The sequence below is a fragment of the Drosophila tropicalis genome, unplaced genomic scaffold, assembly GCF_018151085.1.
Source record: "Drosophila tropicalis isolate 14030-0801.00 unplaced genomic scaffold, ASM1815108v1 contig_573, whole genome shotgun sequence".
In the NCBI taxonomy this organism is placed as follows: domain Eukaryota; kingdom Metazoa; phylum Arthropoda; class Insecta; order Diptera; family Drosophilidae; genus Drosophila; species Drosophila tropicalis.
Genome location: NW_027173049.1, coordinates 5,260,982 through 5,282,271, shown reverse-complemented (window position 1 = coordinate 5,282,271; position 21,290 = coordinate 5,260,982). Strand labels below are relative to the sequence as shown.

Sequence of the window (21,290 nt, the reverse complement as noted above, 5' to 3'; positions counted from 1 at the left end):
TGTCCCTCATGTAATAGTTTAAGCACTTTTGGACGTAGACTGGTTGGAATCAGCATCTGATTTGCATCTGACTGTAAACATAGTAAGTGATCATAAATTGTTAAAGCAAACTTACGATTAAAGTATGGCAATAAATCTTCGTTACCACTTTCTAACTTTTCTGGCCATTCTACAGAAACGTAGTGCAGGACTTCTTTGAGGATTTTATCGTTATTCAAATGCTTGAGAATGGTTTCTGCATTAACCGGTGGATTGATTTCCCTTATTAAGTTGCAAGCTATTTCTATTTGACTGTATTTGTCTTGATGTTTGTCGAGTGTTTTCGAAGCAAAAACAATGGGTCTCTCTTGACCATCGTGTTGAATATGAGAAAGGGCTACTCCGAGACCGAAAGATGAAGCGTCTGCTGCGAGTACGATCGGTAAGTTTTCTTCAAAATGCGCCAGTTGCGTTGCGTTAATAATAATGTGAGACTTCAGACCCAAATAAAATTTTATATTTTTGCTACGAAGTTGGTTTAATGGTGCTGCCAACTGTGAAAAGTTTGGTATAAAGTTGCAATAGTAATTTACTTTACCCATAAATGCATCCAATTGCTTTAAATTTGAGGGCGGTTTTAATAGTCGTACAGCTTCTAGTCAGGCAAAATTCCAGCAGCACTATTCCGTCTTCCCAAGTATTCGACTTCGTCTTTGAAAAAGAATCACTTTTCCTTTTTGCATTTGATTCCGTTTTCTTGAAGTACGTTTGAAACTTGCTCGAATCGATTTAGATGTTTTTCGCTTGTTGGAGCTGAGATGATGGTGTCATTTAGGTAGTTGCCACAACCTTCTATTCCTTTTAGAAGTTGCTCAAGGTATCTCTGAAAGATTGCCGGTGCGCTGGCAATTCCATACGGAAGGCGCTGATATTGAAATAGGCCCAATGGCGACCATGAACTGCTTGGTTGCCTCATCTAGTTCCATCTTTTAGGTCTATTTTGCTGAATTGCTTACCATGACGAATTATGTGAAATAGGGACTCTTTTGTTGGTAATGGATACTGCTCTATGTCGATTTGGGCGTTAACTGCTTGCTTAAAGTCACCACAAACACGGTTGCTAAATTTGATCGGGTTCCAGATATTGGCTTCCGTGAGACGATTTGCTTCGGCTTTGAAATGTTCCAATTGAGCAAACGGAATTTGACGGCTTTTGCAAAATTTGGGTGTTGCTGTAGTTTTTAAAAAACCCCCGGCTTTGAAATCTTTTATGGTACCCATGGCAGGCTCGAACACTGACTTATATTTGCAGCAAAGATCGTTAATTCGAATGTTTTCTTGCTCATAAATTTTACATATTTGTCGAATTCAAATTTTTTATGAATTTGATAAATCTGTTCCGAAAAGATTGTCTTCGTCTCTTTTATTAGTCATAATGATTACAATATTTTCGACTTTTTCTCCACACTTTGCGACAGTGTGCAATTCGCCTAATATTGGTATTGGAATGTGTGTATATGCGAAAAATTTTCTGGAACATTCTTGCAATTTCGGTTTATTCAGTAATAAATATGTTTCAAAATTTATCACTGAAGCTGTTGACCCTGAGTCCATTTGAAAAGTAATAACTTGATTCAATATTTTGACATCAATTAGCTTTTTACGATTTTCGTTTTTGACTTGACCTGTTATAGTGTTCACTTCTTCCGTTAAATTTGCTTCTTCCCTTTTTTGTATCTGCGAATTATTTTTGTCTTGCTTTAACATACAAACGACAGATATATGGCCTTTTCTACCACATTTGTAACGTACGGCGTCACGATACTTGCATCTCTCTCTATTGTAAGACGTTCCACACCCAGAACACGACTTCCACGAGTTTTTGCATTGTTTCACTTTGTTCAGTTTATTCTGATACTTTTTGGATGTATGGATCGCGTTTAGTGGAACTTGACTCTCTTTCTTGTCTTTAAGGGTTGCAACGGTTTTTGTCGTTGTCTCATAGGTCTCCGCAACCATGAGCACATCTTCAAGAGTCGGCTGGTGCTTTCGAAGAGCAGCTGCCCATACAGCATTATACGGGGTATGTACGATGATCTGATCCCGGATCATTTCATCTACGTAGTTGGACAAACAACCTTGTGCAGAACACACAAATTGACATTCACGAGCGATGCCGCGCAAATCGGCGACCCACTCTTTGTGTGTTTGACCATGTGCCATCTCTTTCTTAAAAAACAACGCTGCAATATGACGCTTAGTTGTGAAATGTACAGTAAGTTTGTGTGTGAGCTCTTTATATGTATGAGTGCTTAAGTTGTTTTTCCCGAAGAGATTTTTAAGATGCTCGAACAAACTGACGCCACACCAAGAAAGAAAATATGGTTTTGGTTATTCGTCTGCACTGACCGAGTATGCATTAAAATGTTGCGATAACTGTTCTAGATAAGACTCCCAATTTTGATTGTCTTTGTCAAATTTGTGAAATGGAGGACACAAAGATAATTCACCCGCGTGGCTTGAATTACTATCACTAGATGAAGAATTATTCTCAAGAATTTCTCTCATCCATTGTCGTTGTTGTTCTAGAATGTTCGTTGTGAATTGCTGTTGCTGGGAAAGCAATTCTTGAATTTCCCCGCTTTCTATTGGCATCTTGATGAGAATCAATGACTGACCAACTAGTTTTTACACAATTTTCGTAGCTAAAGGTTATAATTTGTTTTTTTGCCTCGTCGCCATTAATGTTGTGTCCACAGTAGAGGGGTACGTGTGTTCTTGCTGAGAGCTTATGCTAGACTGACCGTTTATTGATTTGTAATAACAATGTTACCATATCTAAGGAATACAAGGTTTAACAATGTTGGGAAATGCTTACTTTAGATTTTAAATGATACATAACAATTTCCGTATATAATCGATTGTCAATCTGAGTAAAGATGGTTGAAACGATCTTATGGTGGCTATCGCTTATCGCTTTCCAAAAATTTCTGATCCGTATAGTTGAACTTCTGGGTTTTTTAATATAATTTATATAATCTATTCCTCCAAATATCCTTTCGCGTACCGTATTGTAGTTTTGCAAACGAACATGATAGGGTTCTCTTTTAGTTAAAATGGAGGTAAATGTTTACTACTACTACTCGGGCCCAAAACGCGCTTAAACAACATAATTTTGGTATCAAACGAAAGAGAAAAGAGAAAGAGAGCACGACCTCAGGTGCGCCTTGGCGATTTATTTCGTAGTTTTTGAGTAATTAACAAAAGAAAATTAATATTTTTAGCGGGACCATAGCTAAAAGTAGCTGTTTCCGGCTAAAAAAAGCTGTTCAATTTTGAGATGGTGTTGCCAAATGCCAATAATGCGAAATTATTGTTGAGTTTACAATATTTCTTGATTTTATAGAACAAATATAGTTTAGAATACAATATATTCCGCGACTTTAGAGTTTAGATAAAAATATTTGGCTACCAGGGCGGTCAAACAGCGCGCCAAATAAAAAACAGCGTTTGACAACACTAAAATCTAGCTTTACCCGATTTTTCCACTTTTCCACACTAAAATCTCGAGTAGTAGTAGTAAACATTTACCAAACTGGATGTCGTTTGTGTTTTTTGGGCTCTATTCTCCATTTGAATACTATATTTGATGTTTGGAAACACACCCGACATTCGGTTTCCCGTTGGATTGCATTTCGGGCATCGTGGTTTAAATATATCTTTAGCGCCACACCCGTAGCAAAAGATACTACGCTGTTCTAAGCAGTCATCGAAACGGTGGCAATGCTGGTAACAATTCCAACACCTTGGACTGGTGTAGTATACTTTTAGGGATAGGATTAGGCCACATACTTTTAGGGATAGATTATAAGTAATTAGAACTTAAGCATAATGTCTATCTTTAAATACCGTTAAAGACACTAGCCATAAGACCTTCGCCTACTTCACTGGTTGGGTTTGCTGTTATAGCAAGAACTTCCTCACATGATTCTTTATAAATTGTTTGGTCTAACTTTTCATAGGTTTCAGTAAATTCGTTAACGTATGAGCGAAGCGTGCGTGGCTTAAACGCTTTAATTTCGTTATAAAATTGTTCGTGCTTGCGTGCCTCTACTCGTAACTGTGACCTGTTTGTGATTTTCAGATGGAGTAACTCATGATGAAGACTGGATATAGCATTCCTAATTAAGATTGCTACCAACTGTTCTTCTGACATACCTTGTTGAAGACTAGCGCTTAAGTCTTCCATAGCATACTGGTAGTCGTCAAAAATTTCGTTTTGCATTCGCGTCTTCTTGACCTTTGGAAGGTTTCTGGTTTATCTCTATCGTGGCTTTGTCTGGTTGCTTATGGTTGGCTAAGTTGAAGTGAAGCTAGATGCTTTTGTATGGAAGACTCAATATTTTGATGTAATATGTTGGTCAAATCCTGCACTATTCTTAATTGCTGACTGTCTATAGACGAATTAATATAATTTGTTATTTCAAACTGCGAATTCGCATTGAAAGCATTCTGTGAAGGTGGGCCATCAAGTCCACTTTCGACTTGTTTCTGTTGTGATCTAGTATTAACTCCGGGTTTGCTGCCATGTTTAACTCTGCCTTTGTCTCTGTAAGGTTTAGTAACTGATTTTTTGACATTTTCGTTAAAAGTATTGACACTTGCTGATCCTGTCGCCAGTGAACGAAATTCTGTTGCTAAAGTGTTGTTGGAGAATGTTAGCTGTAAGGGGACACAACTAGTCGCACATGTCGGACAAACTGCAGTTGTCTTCAGATGATCAAGAAGACTTTCCTTGTGAAATCTGATTTTTACACTTTTCCACACTAAAATCTCGAGTAGTAGTAGTAAACACTTACCAAAATGGATGTCGTTTGTGTTTTTTGGGCTCTATTCTCCATTTGAATACTATATTTGATGTTTGGAAACACACCCGACATTCGGTTTCCCGTTGGATTGCATTTCGGGCATCGTGGTTTAAATATATCTTTAGCGCCACACCCGTAGCAAAAGATACTACGCTGTTCTAAGCAGTCATCGAAACGGTGGCAATGCTGGTAACAATTCCAACACCTTGGACTGGTGTAGTATACTTTTAGGGATAGGATTAGGCCACATACTTTTAGGGATAGATTATAAGTAATTAGAACTTAAGCATAATGTCTATCTTTAAATACCGTTAAGGACACTAGCCATAAGACCTTCGCCTACTTGACTGGTTGGGTTTGCTGTTATAGCAAGAACTTCCTCACATGATTCTTTATAAATTGTTTGGTCTAACTTTTCATAGGTTTCAGTAAATTCGTTAACGTATGAGCGAAGCGTGCGTGGCTTAAACGCTTTAATTTCGTTATACGTGCCTCTACTCGTAACTGTGACCTGTTTGTGATTTTCAGATGGAGTAACTCATGATGAAGACTGGATATAGCATTCCTAATTAAGAGTGCTACCAACTGTTCTTCTGCCATACCTTGTTGAAGACTAGCGCTTAAGTCTTCCATAGCATGCTGGTAGTCGTCAAAAATTTCGTTTTGCATTCGCGTCTTCTTGACCTTTGGAAGGTTTCTGGTTTATCTCTATCGTGGCTTTGTCTGGTTGCTTATGGTTGGCTAAGTTGAAGTGAAGCTAGATGCTTTTGTATGGAAGACTCAATATTTTGATGTAATATGTTGGTCAAATCCTGCACTATTGTTAATTGCTGACTGTCTATAGCCGAATTAATATAATTTGTTATTTCAAACTGCGAATTCGCATTGAAAGCATTCTGTGAAGGTGGGCCATCAAGTCCACTTTCGACTTGTTTCTGTTGTGATCTAGTATTAACTCCGGGTTTGCTGCCATGTTTAACTCTGCCTTTGTCTCTGTAAGGTTTAGTAACTGATTTTTTGACATTTTCGTTAAAAGTATTGACACTTGCTGATCCTGTCGCTAGTGAACGAAATTCTGCTGCTAAAGTGTTGTTGGAGAATGTTAGCTGTAAGGGGACACAACTAGTCGCACATGTCGGACAAACTGCAGTTGTCTTCAGATGATCAAGAAGACATTCCTTGTGAAATCTGTGTTTGCATGGAGCGTTTGCTATCAATTCCGTCGCACTCATTACCTCATTACATATACCACAAAATGGATCTGTTATTGCCGCTTGGGCTATATTTTCATTACTACGAAACATATTGAATGTGTATATTTCACCAAATATATTTAAAAAAACTTTTTCCAAAATCACTAAAGTCTGTCTTTCCTCTTGCTCAACTTGTTCATAGATGTCTAATCTTTATCTAGATTTCATTCTTTGTTCTTACTGTATCTAATATGCCTATTGCTGATATGAAAGTGGATAAGCTTGAATGACTGGACTATGTCCGAAACTCTCCAGAACATAGTAATTCCAAAATAAATCCTCCATGCCTATCTAAACCAAAATTTATATTACCAGCATTTCCTGAAACTTGTATCTAGGGCTAGGCTATCACGAAACTCACTTGGTAGACCAATCCCCAATTCGGAATTGCAATCGCATTTCCAAAGATCGTACTCGTGCGCGATACCAAAATACTTTCTAGAATATGTACAATAACTTGAAATCAAAAGGAAACTTAATTGTTCCTAAAAATTGTAAATATGGATGGACTGTTCGAGCTTGGTGGGACGACCCATCATTGGAGAAACTCCCCAAATGTTTAAAAAGTGATTCATTTATGGATTTGTTGGTCGTGCCCCACGTTGGGCGCCAATTATTAATATATGTAGTGACCAGAATCGGTTTTGCTTTATAGTTCTCGCTCAACCTAGTTAACATCTAAAAGGCTACAAGGTGTTAGTGCATACAGTCCTTTGCAAGGACTTCCAGTTCAGAAGTAGAGGAGCTAGGGTTGAGTATAAGTCAGTAACAGGAGCAGGATGCACCGAAAACGTTATGCTTCGATATACTCATTAGTTGTTGTGATGACAAAAAAAATGGTTAAACCAATAGTGTGATCAGGATCGAGGGTATGCATTCTTGCTCGGGTCTAGCTCATCGGATTGGTCGTGGTTCTTTCTCCCCTTTTCACACTCACTATCATTAATAAATTTAATGCGCGCTATAAAACTAAACTAACTACTAAAAGTTAAAGGTGATGTTACGATTATTACTATTGCTAAGGTGCCAATTCACCACAACCTAAAGAAAGAAGACAAACATAAATCTAAATAAAGAATGTGAGAGAACTTAGATGTGATGAGTCCCTCTTCTTTACCCACCCGACAATGACAGCTGTTCTAATTCAAAGGTTGTCCCAAAATAATGTAGTTTTATTTCTTATATGACATCTTATGACAGTTCAGCAAGGATACTTGACAGACCATATTAGAGTAACTCAAATCATTGATTCTGTTCAAACATAATTTTGGGTTTCTTTACTTATTTCCTAACGAGCTTGACAAAATTTCATATTTCGGACTTCATTACTTGAAATTTAAAAAAAAAATGACTTAAATTACTAGTATCTTAAATATAAAAGAAAGAAACGTTTGTGCTACGGTAAACCGTATAGGAATATTTCATATATGTTTTCAAATAATTATTTTTGTTAAAGGATTAACTCATTACTCACGAATTTGGTATCCTTCACTGTGTTTCGTTGTAATCGTTGGGTCCATGATGACGCTGAATTTGCTGCGGTGTGGTTTTTAACGAAATTTTAGATTAATTATATAAATGACAATGAAATATACTCCATAGGTTACCTTACACATATCGCTCCATCAGAACAAATAATTAAAGAAAGGTTCTTAACTATTCAAAAATAAATACTAAAAAAAAAATGAAAGGCTCATAATGGGAAAAAAATGAATTAAATTTATATTGTTCTTAAGTAACAGTGAGTAATGATTGATTCCAATCAAATGACAAATGTGCAAATTTTATAGATTTTAAGAAAGGCTGACTCAATTTAACACTGTCTTTAAACACACTGGGTTACTATTCAGACGGTTTTTGCATTTTTTGTGTGGTCTATAAGCGACATGTGCGAGGTAGTGTATTTACGTGACCATATGACAACGACTAATTTATCCTCAGCTTAGACAGCTCCCTCATCGAAGTAAAACGATGTATCTGGATCTTAGGTTTTTCCGGAATTTATCACCATCCTTCAGCGCTTTAAGTCACTGTGTGGTGAACCTCGTGGCGTTTGGGCCCCCACTCAGATTTGGAAACTCCAGCCACGAGATTCCGAGGCCTAGGCTTTCTCAGCGCTAGTAATAAATATTCGATTTCTCGTTCCGCCTGGGACTGTGAAAATATGGTTTTAGTTTACCGGGTCTGAGAATTATAATAAAAAAAGCTTTCTGCTCTCTGACGTGACGGTCGTGTTTTTGCATAGCTCCTGAGTTTTTATTAATATTTATTGTTTTTTCTCAATTTTTAATTGTGCTTAGTTTGTTTACACTTCCGCTGGTGTTGTTCGCTTGACTCCCTTGTGTTTTATTTCCATAATTCGCCAAATTAATCAGTTAAAACAGTTTTTTTTTTTTTTCGTGATTAGTGTTTGGTGCATTTACATATTTTTTTTCTTTTTCTTTCGTCATTGCTTCTGCAGTTGCTCCCCCTCATCGCCCCCATCATACCATCAGTGCTAGTGGCTTTGTTGTTCTCTCTGCTTTGTGCTTGTGCTTAGCTTCTCTCCCGCGTAATCACTTTTGTAAGGCCGCCTCTCAAAGCTCGGCTTATAACTGTTCTTGCACTCTCTGTTGTGCTGTGCACTCTAGCTGTCTCTTTGTTTTTATTTGTAATTATTGATTATTTTATCAATAATTATCTTTGTGCTGTGAATTTAATTTTTCTATATATTCTTATATATATATAATTTTTTTGCCTTTCTTTCGGCTTTTCAATGGCTTGTTGTCTACCTAATTGCAAACATTCTGATCGTTTTGATGATCAGTACAGAGCAATATCTTGTTGGCTCTGCGATAATCTTATTCACTTAAAATGTGCTGGCCTCAATGGCCGCGACTACGACAAATTTTCTGGTTTGTCTGTTTCTAAGCCTGAGCTTGGCTTAATGCGCTGGACTTGCCCATCTTGTGCTAGCCAGCAGCTTGATTTTAGCCGTATGTATAGGGATCTTCGTTTAAGGTTTCTTTCCTTAAACAAACTGGCCAAACAGCTGTCAAACGAGTGTGACTCTAGCGTTCAATTATTGTCGCAATTCAAATTTGTTCCACCTTCTGAGAAATTGCACAAGAAATGTACCCTTGAGTTGCCTCGTAAGCAGTCGCCAGCTCTCTCTATTACTTCCTCTCCGATTTTACTTTCGCCTACACCATCTTCTTGTCCCTCTTTATGCTCTTCTTTTCAGATTGAAGTACCCATTACAAGCCCTGGTGTACCTCAATCTATCCCTCACGGGAACTCTGATCAATCACAGGATCATGCCGGCTCTCAATCACTTGCGGATCCCAATGCTCCTCCGCCTCCACTAACTGTAGTGCCTCATCGCAAACAATTATTTATTTCTAGGCTTGCTCCAGATACTTCTGAGTCGTCTGTGGCAGCTTACATTGGTAATATTTGCCCTGCTAAGGTTTTAATTCAAAAGTTTAAGTTTTCTAGGCCTCGCGAAATCTCCTCTTTTAAAATTACAGTACCAAATGAGTACTTCTCAGCTATGGTTGACCCTAATTTTTGGCCAGAGGGCCTAGTTGTACACGAGTTTGCGCCCAATAAGCGCTCTCGTCCGTTGCCTGTCCACCTTCCTACTTTATCTTCTGCTTCAAAAAACTAATAACGTCTAGTCTTTGCATTCATTATCAAAATGTAAGAGGACTTCTTACCAAGCTGTCGAACCTTTTCTGTGATAGCCAAACCTTTTCGGCTGACATATTAGCTTTCTCTGAAACTTGGCTTAACTCCTCTGTTTTAGATAATGAAATTCTTTCTAATAATTTTATTTCTTATAGGCTTGATCGTGTTGGTCGTCGTGGCGGTGGAGTACTCATTGCTGTAAACTCGAATCTGTCTTCAAGTGTGGTGCCGATTGATCTCCCCTTAGGTGTTGAGTTTATTTGCGTCGAAGTTACATGTTCTAACTTTAGCCTATATATCTCTTGTTCATATATTCCTCCAGCTTCTGATATCATGATCTACGTGCACCATGCTGATGCTTTACGAACTATTTTTGGTCGTCTTAAAGATCGTGATGTTCTTATAGTTTTAGGTGATTTTAACTTGCCTAATATTTCTTGGCTTGTTGATGATAATCTATCTTTCTTAATTCCTTCATCTCAACATGTTTTTCTTGATAGCCTACTTGAATGTCCACTATATCAGTTGAATTCTTTCCTTAACTGTTCTAAAAGAATCCTTGATCTTGTTTTTGTCTCTGATCCCACTGTTAGTGCTGTATCGCAAACACAGCCACTAGTGAAACCTGAAGATCCTTATCATCCTACCATTGAAGTTACTATTTCTTACAATTCCGTTACTAATTTATTTAAAAACATTTCAAATTCTCGTCGTAGATGTTTTCGTAAAACAAATTTCAATCTTCTTAACAGCCTTATTTTCTCTTTTGATTGGTCGTTTCTATTTGAGTGCTGCGATATAGATTGTGCAGTGAAGTTTTTCTATTCTGCTCTTAATTCTCTAATTGATAAATGCGTTCCTTATGTGAATGTCTCTACCGTCTCCAGCTCGCCAGTCTGGTTCACACGTAGGCTCTCTAATCTTCGCAACATTAAATCGAGATATTTTAAAAGATTTAAAAAAACTGGTTCGCGACTTGACTATGCAAATTATTGTATAGCTAAATCTCAATTTTGTCTTTTAAATACTCAATGCTACAACAATTATCTCGTTCGCTGTAAGGCTGAATTTTATAATAACCCCAAAAGATTTTACAACTTTGTCAATTCCAAAAGACGCTCGAATGTCCTACCTTCCACCTTCAGACTTAACGATCAGTCTGCTAATAATGATTTAGATATTGCAGATCTGTTTGCTAAATTTTTTCAGTCGACATATTCTACTACTGCTTCGGATCCCACACCCTATCCCTTTTCAATCCCACATTTAAATTGTATGTTTTTTCCCAGTATTACTGAAGACTGTATTCTCTCTAGCTTGTCATCTATGAAGTCTTCCTTCGTTCCCGGGCCTGATGATATACCTAGTTGCATCCTTAAAATGTGTTCGATTTCCCTATCTAAGCCTTTAGCTCGGTTATTCTTTATATCGAGTGAGACTTGTAGATTTCCTGATATTTGGAAGGAGTCATTTATTATTCCGCTTTTTAAAAAGGGTTGCAAATCGGATGTTTCCAACTACCGTGGCATTGCCAAACTTTCGGCAATACCTAAACTGTTTGAGAAAATTATTACGTCTTCCCTTCAACATCTATCCAGATCCACTATTTCTCCTTGCCAGCATGGTTTCATGAAAGGTCGTTCGTCGCTTACCAACCTTTTAGAATTGACTACCCTAGTACACCATGGCTTCCGTAAAAAGTGTCAAACTGATGTTATTTATACTGACTTCAGTAAGGCTTTTGATACGGTTGATCATTCTTTGCTTCTCGCGAAACTTAACATCATGGGTTTTTCACCAAAATTATTGGGTTGGTTAAAGTCGTATCTTATTGGCAGAACCCAAAAGGTGTCTTTTCGTTCCTCGATATCTAAAACTGTTCGAGTTACGTCAGGTGTACCCCAAGGCAGTCATCTGGGCCCACTATTATTTACATTGTTTATAAATGATTTGCCTTTGGCCTTGGCTCATTCACGCGTGCTCATGTTTGCGGATGACGTCAAGATTTGTTATTCCTATAATGATCCTTCTTTCCAACAGTACTTGCAATCAGATCTCGATGCGTTCTGTGATTGGTGCCACGTTAATAAATTACACCTTAATGCCTCTAAATGTTCTTTTATGACTTTCAGTCGTTTGTCTCCGCTCCTAGCTCATTACTCTATTAAGTCTGTTCTGTTAGATTGTGTTCCATCATTCAAAGACTTAGGCGTTATGTTTGACCCTAAACTTTCATTTAATGTTCATATTTCTTCAATTGTCAACAGAGCTAGCAGCCTTCTCGGCTTCATTAAACGTTGGGCCAAAGAATTTGATGATCCCTATGTAACAAAGGTTTTATACACTTCGTTAGTTCGCCCTACTCTAGAATATTGCTCGCCAGTGTGGAACCCGCAATATGATGTTCACCAGCGTAGTATTGAATCGGTACAGAAGCAATTCCTTAAGTTTGCGCTACGCGGTCTAAATTGGGACCCGGGTCTTCGCCTACCTTCTTATTCTGACAGACTTCTTCTTATTAATCTTCCTTCACTTTATAACCGTAGGCTTGTTTTTGGCATTCTCTTTCTCCATAAACTAGTCAACGGCGAAGTCATTTCTACGAATTTACTAGATACGCTGTATTTTTGTGTTCCCTCACGTCGGACCAGAAACTTTTTTTCCTATTCACCTTAGTAGATGTCTGACTAACTACTCTCTTCACGAACCTCTTCGTGTTCTTTGCCAATCTTTTAACAACCTTTCTCACCTTATCTCTCCTCATCTTTCTGTCACTTCTCTTCGCGCTATACTTTTTAATCATCTACAGCGAAACCAATGAAAATATTCTGGACTTGGATTGGCTGCAACTCATCCCTGGCCACATTGGCTGTGAATCGGGGCATAGCTGGCACCTTGTGCAAATAAAACACCTCCACCGGGCTGGGGATGTTTAGTTGTATATAAAGCTAAGCTACCTTCTTCATTTAATTACTATCTGTCTTTAGCTTAAGCTTTTTCGTCGACTGCTGTGTTAGTTGACGTAAATAAATAAATAAATAAATAAAAATAAATAAAATAAATAACCTCACTCAAATATATAATATCACCTTTTAACTTTCGCTTTAAATCGACGAACTTAAAGGCTGTAGTGGGCACTGTACTACGATTTCTAGAAATTTCACGAGTATTGGCTAGATAGCCTGGTAACGATTTTGTTAAACACGTAATATTACGATTTGAAATTTCATAATAAGAACAATATATATTATACAACTTATAGCTTTATCAAACCAGAATAGAATGAACTGGGAACTCAAACACGCGTCTTAGGCAAAAGAATTCGCAAACAGAAATTTATAACGGGTCTTTTCCCAAATGTTGCGACGTGGCGTCGTTTCATTGGCCGATGTGAATGCATCAATTAACTGTACTCAAAGCTCAAACTCAACCCTGCCATGATCTTATCAGAGTGAACGTTCTCTGATTTTGTCTTTATATAACCGCGGGTGACTTAAAAAAAAATATTTTAGAGGAAAAATCCGATCAGTATACCACAGATAATGAAGCGCGACTTCTGTAAGTGAAAAAACTCCTAGGATCTTACCGTCCTTTTCTACTAATTCGAAATAAAATGGACTATGTTTCTTCTTTACCGTTGCCGGTACAAAAACAGATGCTATGTTCGCAAAAAACTTTTTAGCGGCGTTGCTTTGGGTGAAATTCCTGGCATAAACTTGATCACCAACGTTGAGTTGTATATTTTTACTGCGTAAATTATAACTTAGTGCGTTTTTTTCGTGTGTGTGATCGATATTTTCTTGTGTTTTTTTTCTGGCTAGTTGTAGATAATCAGAGTTATTTAACATGGTAACATCTTTTAAAAAATCTAACTTTCTCAACAGTTACCGTTGAGGATCATATTCTGACCGAATGTAAGGAAATATGATGAAAAGCCGGTACTTCGATGTACGTTAGCTCGAAGCGCACCACTAATCGCGTTGAGATGTACATCCCAGTTGGTATGATCTTTTCCGACATATGCACGAATCGCGGAAAGGATAGATCGATTAAGTCTTTGACTGGCATTAGCTTGTGGCGAGTATATAGCCGTAAACCGATGAGATACACCAAAACTAGTTAAGAAGGCTTCGAAATAACTTGATTTAAATTGGGATCCATTGTCGGTAAGAATGACTTCGAGCACACCAAAAATGTAAAATATGGTTCTTTCCGAAAATTCACAAATCCTTGGCGCAGTAAATTTCTTTATGGGATTCAAAAAATGAAACTTCGTGTTATGGTCGACGATTACGATGAGTCCGATATTTCCATTCTTGGTTCTAGGATATGGGCCGAGGAGATCTAAATAAAGTTTCTGAAATGGACGTTCGGAAACTAAAGGCTTTCCCATAAGAGGTTTTAACACAATATTTGGACTCTCCGTTGAACGACAAATATCACAATTGGAAACGTAAGTTCTTATTTGGCTCACCAAAAGTGGCCAAAACAAATATCGGTTTATTTTTATACCCTTGCAGAGGGTATTATAAAATTGGTCAGATGTTTGTAACGCACAGAAGGAGACGTTTCCGACCCCATAAAGTATATATATTCTTGATCAGCATGAGAAGCTAAGTCGATATAGCCATGTCCGTCTGACCGCCTGTCCGTCTGTCCGTCGGTGCGTACGCGTTTTACTCAGCCATCTTAAGAGCTATCGGGATGAAATTTTTTTTGGGATCTTTTTTTTACCCGGGTGAGATAAAGTATGAAAATCTTTGGGATCGGACTACTATATCATATAACTCTGGAACAAAAATTTTTGCAAAAATTGGAGTATCTCCATGAAATTTACCAATATAATAGAATTTGATATAAAATCTCAGATCCCAAAATTTGACCCTGATCGGATAAATAGAACACAAGTTACAGTCTATATAAATCGGTTCAATCGCTGCCGGCAGCTCTGCTTGCTGCCTACTACGTCATCATCAAATCAACAGAGCATATGCATACACACACAGACGCAACGCTACATAAACTGTATGTGTATGCGTGCGTTGCTTTGCTTAGGGAATGAGGGAAGAAGAAGAACAAATTGTACATAGTATGAAGAGTAAAATTGTTTTGTTTGTATATTAATGAATTGAGTTGCAGAAAACAAATTTTGAACATGTGAAATTATTATTGTCAAGGACTGCAAGGGTATATAAACTTCGGCATAGCCGAATTTAACTTCTTTGATATTTTCTACCATTTTCGCCATGCCACAAAGAGCTGAGCTTGGTAAATCATGGGCCTGTCGTAAGACTTCTGGTACTAGGGCAGATGGAATCCACAGTTTCCATTATGTATCTTCTCGAGACTCTACAACATTGATAAATACGGTTCTTTTATAAACGAATACTTCTATAACCTTTAAATCAGGGAATTTAGATTGGTTACTTTGAATATGTTCTATTCGTTCTAGATATTCCACTGATTTGAAATATACCGATTGTATATCTACAATAGAAGTACTCATTATACCCTTGCAAAAAGGGTATATTAATTTTGGTCAGAAGAGTGCAACGCATAGAACGAAGCATCTCCGACCATACAAAGTATATATATTCTTGATCAGCACGACGAGACAAGTTCAAATAGCCATGTCCGTCCGTCCGTCTGGATCAACGCAAACTCCTCCTAGACCGTAAGAGCTAAAGAGCTGAAATTTTGCACGTAGGCTTGTATATACTGCAGGGGTTGTATATCTCGGATTCAGCCGGATTGGACCACTATATCATATAGCTCCCATACAAACCCCAAAGTCACGAACAGTGACTTTTCTCAATAACTTCGTTAATTTCTGTGCTATTATCGTGAAACCTAAAATTAGAGAGTTTATTACGCCTGTAAACTACTGTGCCAAATTTGATCAAGATCGGATGACTATATCATATAGCTCCCATAGGAACGATCGGTCGCAAACAGTGACTTTTGTAAATAACTTCGTTACTTTTAAAGCGATTGCTTTCAAATTACAACATAACAACATTTGTTATATTAATATATATGTTAATGACTGTGCCAAATTTGATAAAGATCGGGTGACTAAATCATATAGCTCCCATAGGAACGATCGGTGGAAAACAGTGACTATGATCAATATCTTCGTTATTTCCTACGATTGTAGGCCATTCTTTCGCAAGCATAAGCCTTTTTTAGATAAAACGTTCTTCCACATTGATGGGTAATAGGTAAGGAAAGAGTTACCAAAAAAGTTGCAAGGGTATACAAACTTTGACGCGGTCAAAGTTAGCCCCGGCCCTCTGGTTTCAAATTCAGATATCTCTAACTCGTTTTGTCTAGATAGCGCGTCAGCGACTACATTTGCGGAACCTCGCCTGTGTGTTATTTTGATTGCAACTTCATTGACCATCTTGCGAGTCTACCTGATAGACCTTTCTGGCGCATTAACCATTGGAGTGAAGCGTGATCTGTGATAACTACAAAATCTTGTCCTTCGATATATGGTCGGAATTTTTTAATACCCTTGATTACCGCTAAACATTCTAGTTCAGTTACTGAATAATTTCGCTGAGCTTTTGGTAATTTTTCGGACATGTAAGAGGGCTAAAACACACCCGACGCCAACAGTGCGTGCGTCAAATAGTAAAATAAATTGTTTTGAAAAGTCTGGAGTGATTAGTATTGGTGCAGTGGTTAAACGTATTTTCAAGTCTTCGAAAGGTAAGGAAGCGGAATCGTTCCACTTTGAGGGACCACTGGATTTCAATAATTCGGTAAGAGAAAAATAAATGGTGGCGTAATTTTCGACGAATCGACGATACCAGCCGGATAATCCTAAAAATCGTCTTAACTGTTTTACTGTAGTCGGAGTTGGAAATTCTTTAATGGCTTTTATCTTGTCCGTGTCTGTCATTAATTGTCCTTCAAGAATAATAAAACCAAGATATTTTATATTACGCACACAAAATTTAGATTTGATTATGTTGATGGTAAGATTAGCTTTACGCAAACACAAGGCTATTTCTTGAAGTAAAAAAAAAAAAGAAGCTTTCTGGTCTCTGACGTGACGGTCGTGTTTTTGCATAGCTCCTGAGTTTTTATTAATATTTATTGTTTTTTCTCAATTTTTAATTGTGCTTAGTTTGTTTACGCTTTCGCTGGTGTTGTTCGCTTGACTCCCTTGTGTTCTATTTCCATAATTCGCCAAATGAATCAGTTTAAACAGTTTTTTCTTTTTAGTGATTAGTTTTTGGTGCATTTACATATTTTTTTATTTTTTTCTTTCGTCATTGCTTCTGCAGTTGCTCCCCTCATCGCCCCCATCATACCATCAGTGCTAGTGGCTTTGTTGTTCTCTCTGCTTTGTGCTTGTGCTCAGCTTCTCTCCCGCGTATTCACTTTTGAAAGGGCGCCTCTCAAAGCTCGGCTTATAACTGTTCTTGCACTCTCTGTTGTGCTGTGCACTCTAGCTGTCTCTTTGTTTTATTTGAATTTATTGATTTTTTATCAATAATTATCTTTGTGCTGTTTATTTAAATTTTTCTATATATTTTTATATATGTATTTTTTTTTTGCCTTGTGTTTCTTTTGGCTTTTCAATGGCTTGTTGTCTACCTAGTTGCAAGCATTCTGATAGTTTTGATGATTTCCTTTTCTATCCCACATTTAAATTGTATGTTTTTTTCCAGTATTAGTGAAGACTGTATTATCTCTAGCTTGTCATCTATGTCGTCTTCCTTCGTTCCCGGGCCTGATAATATACCTAGTTGCATCCTTAAAATGTGTTCGATTTCCCTATCTAAGCCTATAGCTCGGCTATTCTTTATATCGAGTGAGACTTGTAGCTTTCCTGATATTTGGAAGGAGTCTTTTATTATTCCGCTTTTTAAAAAGGGTAGCAAATCGGATGTTTCTAACAACCGTGGCATTGCCGAACTTTCGGCAATACCTAAACTGTTTAAGAAAATGATTACGTCTTCCCTTCAACATCTATCCAGATCCACTATTTCTCCTTGTCAGCATGGCTTCATGATAGGTCGTTCGTCGCTTACCAACCTTTTAGAATTGACTACCCGTGTACACCATGGCTTCCGTAAAAAGTGTCAAACTGATGTTATTTATGCTGACTTTAGTAAGGCTTTCGATACGGTTGATCATTCTATGCTTCTCGCGAAACCTAACATCATGGGTTTTTCCCCAAAACTATTGGCTTGGTTAAAGTCGTATCTTATTGGCAGAACCCAAAAGGTGTCTTTTTATTCCTCGATATCTAAAACTGTTCGAGTTACGTCAGGTGTACCCCAAGGCAGTCATCTGGGCCCACTATTATTTACATTGTTTATAAATGATTTGCCTTTGGCCTTGGCTCATTCACGCGTGCTCATGTTTGCGGATGACGTCAAGATTTGTTATTCTTATAATGATCTTTCTTTCCAACAGTACTTGCAATCAGATCTCGATGCGTACTGTGATTGGTGCCACGTCTATAAATTACACCTTAATGCCTCTAAGTGTCCTTTTATGACTTTCAGTCGTTTGTCTCCGCTCCTAGCTCATTACTCTATTAAGTCTGTTCTGTTAGATTGTGTACCATCATTCATAGACTTAGGCGTTATGTTTGTTTTTTCCTATTCACCTTAGTAGATGTCTGACTAACTACTCTCTTTGCACCTTGTGCAAATAAAACACCTCCACCGGGTCGGGGATGTTTAGTTGTGCATAAAGCTAAGCTACCTTCTTCATTTAATTACTATCTGTCTTTAGCTTAAGCTTTTTCGTCGACTGCTGTGTTAGTTGACGTAAATAAATAAATAAATAAATAAGAGTAAGTGAGAATCAAAAGTATCAGACATGATCAAGAGATCGTCAAGGTATACAAAAACTTGGTTACGCAGCTGAGGTGGTAAGCGTCTTTCCTTGTCCCTCGATTAACCTCACGCGAATCCAAACACAATATATTTTTACTTCCTTTCTGAACTAGGACGCAGTTACTGCTCCAGGGACTGTTCGATACTTCAATAACATCTTGGGCTAACATAATATCTATTTCCGGAAACAAAAGGTTTTCTTTAGCGGGTGATACGGGCCATGGATAGTTTCCTATTATAACATTTAGTCTTTTCTGCTGCGCTGGTGACAAATTATGATACTTCGGTAGTTCTTCTAAATAATCGGATCCTACATCCAATTCTGTAACTTCCAGAGGTGAGGCGAAAAGATCTAATAGACTAAACTTCCTAAAGAAATCAATTCCGAGGTTAACGTCTTGTTTAAGTTCGGGAATAATGAATAACTCAACCGTCTTAATGATTTGTCTGTACTTAATTTTAGTTTCAAGTCTACCTACTACTCTACTTGGTGTTCCATTCGCCGTATGGATTATATCTGAACACTTTTTATAATTACCGGTTTCTAACAATTCTTTGGCAGCCATTCCGCCTACACAATGTTACCATATCTAAGGAATACAAGGTTTAACAATGTTGGGAAATGCTTATTTTAGATTTTAAATGATACATAACTCCCCCTTTAAATTATAAACGATAATTAATTTTTAGATTTCAGAAATCGTGTGGCTTGAACCGATGGACTTCCTGGCGAGCTCTTGTACTTTGTCGAACAGGTATACCAGAACGTCTTTGCGAAGATTGGTTTGAATTGTGAGCTTCATTCGACGTTGCTGCATTTTCAGATTGTTGCTCTTGCAGATGTTGCATGACTGAGCTAGATTTTTTATGTCTTCATCAATGGCAGGCCACCAAACATGTTTTCTTGCAATTTGCTTCATGCGAACAATGCCCCAATGTCCCTCATGTAATAGTTTAAGCACTTTTGGACGTAGACTGGTTGGAATCAGCATCTGATTTGCATCTGACTGTAAACATAGTAAGTGATCATAAATTGTTAAAGCAAACTTACGATTAAAGTATGGCAATAAATCTTCGTTACCACTTTCTAACTTTTCTGGCCATTCTACAGAAACGTAGTGCAGGACTTCTTTGAGGATTTTATCGTTATTCAAATGCTTGAGAATGGTTTCTGCATTAACCGGTGGATTGACTTCCCTTATTAAGTTGCAAGCTATTTCTATTTGACTGTATTTGTCTTGATGTTTGTCGAGTGTTTTCGAAGCAAAAACAATGGGTCTCTCTTGACCATCGTGTTGAATATGAGAAAGGGCTACTCCGAGACCGAAAGATGAAGCGTCTGCTGCGAGTACGATCGGTAAGTTTTCTTCAAAATGCGCCAGTTGCGTTGCGTTAATAATAATGTGAGACTTCAGACCCAAATAAAATTTTATATTTTTGCTACGAAGTTGGTTTAATGGTGCTGCCAACTGTGAAAAGTTTGGTATAAAGTTGCAATAGTAATTTACTTTACCCATAAATGCATCCAATTGCTTTAAATTTGAGGGCGGTTTTAATAGTCGTACAGCTTCTAGTCAGGCAAAATTCCAGCAGCACTATTCCGTCTTCCCAAGTATTCGACTTCGTCTTTGAAAAAGAATCACTTTTCCTTTTTGCATTTGATTCCGTTTTCTTGAAGTACGTTTGAAACTTGCTCGAATCGATTTAGATGTTTTTCGCTTGTTGGAGCTGAGATGATGGTGTCATTTAGGTAGTTGCCACAACCTTCTATTCCTTTTAGAAGTTGCTCAAGGTATCTCTGAAAGATTGCCGGTGCGCTGGCAATTCCATACGGAAGGCGCTGATATTGAAATAGGCCCAATGGCGACCATGAACTGCTTGGTTGCCTCATCTAGTTCCATCTTTTAGGTCTATTTTGCTGAATTGCTTACCATGACGAATTATGTGAAATAGGGACTCTTTTGTTGGTAATGGATACTGCTCTATGTCGATTTGGGCGTTAACTGCTTGCTTAAAGTCACCACAAACACGGTTGCTAAATTTGATCGGGTTCCAGATATTGGCTTCCGTGAGACGATTTGCTTCGGCTTTGAAATGTTCCAATTGAGCAAACGGAATTTGACGGCTTTTGCAAAATTTGGGTGTTGCTGTAGTTTTTAAAAAACCCCCGGCTTTGAAATCTTTTATGGTACCCATGGCAGGCTCGAACACTGACTTATATTTGCAGCAAAGATCGTTAATTCGAATATTTTCTTGCTCATAAATTTTACATATTTGTCGAATTCAAATTTTTTATGAATTTGATAAATCTGTTCCGAAAAGATTGTCTTCGTCTCTTTTATTAGTCATAATGATTACAATATTTTCGACTTTTTCTCCACACTTTGCGACAGTGTGCAATTCGCCTAATATTGGTATTGGAATGTGTGTATATGCGAAAAATTTTCTGGAACATTCTTGCAATTTCGGTTTATTCAGTAATAAATATGTTTCAAAATTTATCACTGAAGCTGTTGACCCTGAGTCCATTTGAAAAGTAATAACTTGATTCAATATTTTGACATCAATTAGCTTTTTACGATTTTCGTTTTTGACTTGACCTGTTATAGTGTTCACTTCTTCCGTTAAATTTGCTTCTTCCCTTTTTTTGTATCTGCGAA

The 21,290-nt window shown here is 37.6% G+C and overlaps 1 long non-coding RNA gene across 1 annotated transcript; it reads left to right on the top strand.

The window, feature by feature from the left end:
• The first annotated feature begins 14,100 nt into the window (after nucleotides 1-14,100).
• Nucleotides 14,101-19,566, top strand: LOC137575558 (uncharacterized). The gene is made up of 3 exons (XR_011032184.1): nucleotides 14,101-14,222; nucleotides 19,321-19,385; nucleotides 19,455-19,566. It is a non-coding gene; the product is annotated as an uncharacterized lncRNA (long non-coding RNA).
• Nucleotides 19,567-21,290: the final 1,724 nt, after the last annotated feature.